General features: G+C 54.8%; 1 non-coding gene across 1 annotated transcript in view; it reads right to left on the reverse strand.

The window, feature by feature from the left end:
• LOC126197130 (small subunit ribosomal RNA) overlaps positions 1 to 1,692 on the reverse strand; it is a 1,909-nt gene extending 217 nt beyond the window's left edge. Inside the window, exon 1 of the ribosomal RNA XR_007539527.1 lies at positions 1 to 1,692. This exon is cut by the window's left edge and continues 217 nt beyond it. This is a non-coding gene — a ribosomal RNA (small subunit ribosomal RNA).
• Between the last annotated feature and the right edge of the window lie 3,308 nt (positions 1,693 to 5,000).

Raw genomic sequence — 5,000 nt, forward strand, 5'->3', positions numbered from 1 at the left:
TACTGGGAATTCCTCGTTCATGGGGAACAATTGCAAGCCCCAATCCCTAGCACGAAGGAGGTTCAGCGGGTTACCCCGACCTTTCGGCCTAGGAAGACACGCTGATTCCTTCAGTGTAGCGCGCGTGCGGCCCAGAACATCTAAGGGCATCACAGACCTGTTATTGCTCAATCTCGTGCGGCTAGAAGCCGCCTGTCCCTCTAAGAAGAAAAGTAATCGCTGACAGCACGAAGGATGTCACGCGACTAGTTAGCAGGCTAGAGTCTCGTTCGTTATCGGAATTAACCAGACAAATCGCTCCACCAACTAAGAACGGCCATGCACCACCACCCACCGAATCAAGAAAGAGCTATCAATCTGTCAATCCTTCCGGTGTCCGGGCCTGGTGAGGTTTCCCGTGTTGAGTCAAATTAAGCCGCAGGCTCCACTCCTGGTGGTGCCCTTCCGTCAATTCCTTTAAGTTTCAGCTTTGCAACCATACTTCCCCCGGAACCCAAAAGCTTTGGTTTCCCGGAGGCTGCCCGCCGAGTCATCGGAGGAACTGCGGCGGATCGCTGGCTGGCATCGTTTATGGTTAGAACTAGGGCGGTATCTGATCGCCTTCGAACCTCTAACTTTCGTTCTTGATTAATGAAAACATACTTGGCAAATGCTTTCGCTTCTGTTCGTCTTGCGACGATCCAAGAATTTCACCTCTAACGTCGCAATACGAATGCCCCCGCCTGTCCCTATTAATCATTACCTCGGGTTCCGAAAACCAACAAAATAGAACCGAGGTCCTATTCCATTATTCCATGCACACAGTATTCAGGCGGGCTTGCCTGCTTTAAGCACTCTAATTTGTTCAAAGTAAACGTGCCGGCCCACCGAGACACTCAATAAAGAGCACCCTGGTAGGATTTCAACGGGGTCCGCCTCGGGACGCACGAGCACGCACGAGGCGGTCGCACGCCTTCGGCTCGCCCCACCGGCAGGACGTCCCACGATACATGCCAGTTAAACACCGACGGGCGGTGAACCAACAGCGTGGGACACAAATCCAACTACGAGCTTTTTAACCGCAACAACTTTAATATACGCTATTGGAGCTGGAATTACCGCGGCTGCTGGCACCAGACTTGCCCTCCAATAGATACTCGTTAAAGGATTTAAAGTGTACTCATTCCGATTACGGGGCCTCGGATGAGTCCCGTATCGTTATTTTTCGTCACTACCTCCCCGTGCCGGGAGTGGGTAATTTGCGCGCCTGCTGCCTTCCTTGGATGTGGTAGCCGTTTCTCAGGCTCCCTCTCCGGAATCGAACCCTGATTCCCCGTTACCCGTTACAACCATGGTAGGCGCAGAACCTACCATCGACAGTTGATAAGGCAGACATTTGAAAGATGCGTCGCCGGTACGAGGACCGTGCGATCAGCCCAAAGTTATTCAGAGTCACCAAGGCAAACGGACCGGACGAGCCGACCGATTGGTTTTGATCTAATAAAAGCGTCCCTTCCATCTCTGGTCGGGACTCTGTTTGCATGTATTAGCTCTAGAATTACCACAGTTATCCAAGTAACGTGGGTACGATCTAAGGAACCATAACTGATTTAATGAGCCATTCGCGGTTTCACCTTAATGCGGCTTGTACTGAGACATGCATGGCTTAATCTTTGAGACAAGCATATGACTACTGGCAGGATCAACCAGGGAGCTGCGTCAACTAGAGCTGAGCAGCCGGCCGCCCGGGAGTGTGTCCCGGAGGCCCGCGCGAACACGCAAGCGTCCGCTCAATTATTCCGCAAACAGGAGGAGGCTGGGCTCCCCTGCACGATACACCTCGAAACCCTCTCAGGTCCCGGCGGCGCGCAGCGCCGTCCTAAGTACTTGGTCGGGTTCGAGAGAGGCGCAATCGCCCGGAGATAGGCGAGTAGACGCTTTCAGTGCGACCACCCGTGCTCCCAACTGAGCTTGCCGCTGCCGACAGAGGCCCGGGAGCGTGCTGTCGTGGTGTTGCCGGCGGGAGACAACACGCGGCCACAAACAGTGGCCGGGCAGCTCCAACGCCAGCGCCACAGAGGGGCAGAGCCCCACTTGGGTGCCAAAGCGAACTCTCCCAGCACAGCGCACGCGCCAACACATCCGCACAGCTGCGATACAAACCACCTGCGAGAACCGCGGGGGCGACCGAGCAGCAGACGGCGTCGCGGCGCCGAGTGCCGGGCGGCGGCGCATCCTCAACGCACACAGTCCTCAATCGGACCAGCACACTGCAGATGTCCACCGCGCTTCGCACCGGGCCCGCGAGGACCCACTTTGGCCGCACGGCGCCGCGCGTTGGGTGCGCCGGCGCGCAGCTGCGCCGCCTGCCGCGTCCGTCGGCCGGCGCGCCTGCCACTGGGCGCCCCCACCAGCCGGCTGTAGCGCGTGCGCCCACGCAGCGCGCGGCCAGCACGCCGGGCGCTCCCCCCTCACCGGCCGGGGACGGTCCCACCCAGCCACCGCCGCGTATCGCTTCATACCCACATGCCCACTCACGTTCGTGGGTATGACGGGTGTCGCTGAAGCAACCAGTTAATACCTGTACCGATTGTCGCAATCAATGATTCACCTCCAGCGTATACAACCGCGCAACAACGGATTTCCAGTTCATTTGCGTAACTTGGGCAGCAAACGTAGACGTCCATCTACATTTGCAAATTCAGTGGGTCTTGCATGCCTGGATGATATGCGTCACGACACGCCACATCAGCCCACATACATGCTGCGACGTATGCACGAGAGAACACGTGGAAGGTGGCCCGCGTACGTATGCGAATGCCATTGCACAGCTGCGAAGCTCATTGAACACGCAAACTCCCGCCTGACGAACTAGAGGCGACAGGGGAGCGATATAAGTCTTACAGCAGTACACATTACAGTGGATAGCGGGACCATGTGGAACGTACGCACCACTCGCTAGATGTTGTGAGGGTACGCACCGTAACATGAATCAATACGCAGGACACCAGAGAGTGCGAGCACTGACCTATGTTGAGAGGGTTGCGATTAGGCAACGCTACATGAATGTTTCAATTCATATAACAATTACAGGTTAGGTTAGGGCGCAACGTGCGTTAGGTTAGGGCGCAACGTGCGTTAGGTTAGGGCGCAACGTAGGTTAGGTTAGGGCCCAACGTAGGTTAGGTTAGGGCCCAACGTAGGTTAGGTTAGGGCCCAACGTAGGTTAGGTTAGGGCCCAACGTAGGTTAGGTTAGGGCCCAACGTAGGTTAGGTTAGGGCCCAACGTAGGTTAGGTTAGGGCCCAACGTAGGTTAGGTTAGGGCCCAACGTAGGTTAGGTTAGGGCCCAACGTAGGTTAGGTTAGGGCCCAACGTAGGTTAGGTTAGGGCCCAACGTAGGTTAGGTTAGGGCCCAACGTAGGTTAGGTTAGGGCCCAACGTAGGTTAGGTTAGGGCCCAACGTAGGTTAGGTTAGGGCCCAACGTAGGTTAGGTTAGGGCCCAACGTAGGTTAGGTTAGGGCCCAACGTAGGTTAGGTTAGGGCCCAACGTAGGTTAGGTTAGGGCCCAACGTAGGTTAGGTTAGGGCCCAACGTAGGTTAGGTTAGGGCCCAACGTAGGTTAGGTTAGGGCCCAACGTAGGTTAGGTTAGGGCGCAACGTAGGTTAGGTTAAGGCGCAACGTAGGTTAGGTTAAGGCGCAACGTAGGTTAGGTTAAGGCGCAACGTAGGTTAGGTTAAGGCGCAACGTAGGTTAGGTTAAGGCGCAACGTAGGTTAGGTTAAGGCGCAACGTAGGTTAGGTTAAGGCGCAACGTAGGTTAGGTTAAGGCGCAACGTAGGTTAGGTTAAGGCGCAACGTAGGTTAGGTTAAGGCGCAACGTAGGTTAGGTTAAGGCGCAACGTAGGTTAGGTTAAGGCGCAACGTAGGTTAGGTTAAGGCGCAACGTAGGTTAGGTTAAGGCGCAACATAGGTTAGGTTAAGGCGCAACATAGGTTAGGTTAAGGCGCAACATGGGTTAGGTTAAGGGATGGTGTATGAGGGGGGGAGGGGACGAGGTTCGTTCATAGTGATGATGGTAAGTGGACGCCTGAGGCACCCTGAGATGTGTCACGTCAGGATGCACCTTTGGCTCAGGGGAGGTGGTGCGCCGGTTCCGTGGGTGTGGCAAGGGAGTGGCAGACCTGTGTCTTTCATTCCTGCCATTGCTTATATGCTGTGAGACACGCCAGTGTGGTGGTGTTGGCTGCACCCCTGTGTAGCACATGTGTGGGTGTTTGTGGCTTATCTGCGTAATGATGGTTGTTGGAAGAGTGAGATATTCTGTTTTTGGGGTGGACCTCCTGGTTTTGTTATCATAGTGTGAATGGTGTAATGTGGCGGAGAGGATGCACTGGATGTTGTTCCATGGTGGTGCTTAGATATTGTGTCTGTGTCTGTTACAGCCAGAGAGTAGTGTGTGATAGGGTGTCTGGGTGACGTGTAGTTCACATTGTGTGCACAGACTGTCAGCATGTATAGGGACAGTTGTATGTCGTATGTCATCTATATTCCGATGGCTCTGCATCTATTAGTTATCAGCGCCATGTATCAGTTTAATCTGGTTGCAGTCTCGTGGTGTTCTATCTCTGTACAGTAGTAGAGGTGCGACTGCACTACGTAGCTACCCCTTGCGGCAGCTTTCCCCGGTGTATGGCATATGATTATCAGCAATGAGTCGATTAGTGACAACTGGTCGTGTGACAACGTCACATGTCTGCGGGTGGGATACGCTACAACCTGCTTGTGGGTCAGGGCTCAGTAATGCTCTCCTCACACTGAGCGCTCGGACCGTCATTACCCGTCTGCGTGATATATTGCGGAGCGCTTTTAGCCATTGCCAGAGTCTTTGCGACTGCGAGTGCAACGCCCATGGGGACCGACATGGTTGGGGCGCTTCCTAGCTGATCGCTCAGCATCGGAATCCGTACTGTGAGCACGCAATCGCGCACAGACTTAGAGCATGTGTAGGGACAGCGGGA

This window comes from Schistocerca nitens, chromosome 7, assembly GCF_023898315.1.
Source record: "Schistocerca nitens isolate TAMUIC-IGC-003100 chromosome 7, iqSchNite1.1, whole genome shotgun sequence".
Classification (NCBI taxonomy): Eukaryota; Metazoa; Arthropoda; class Insecta; order Orthoptera; family Acrididae; genus Schistocerca; species Schistocerca nitens.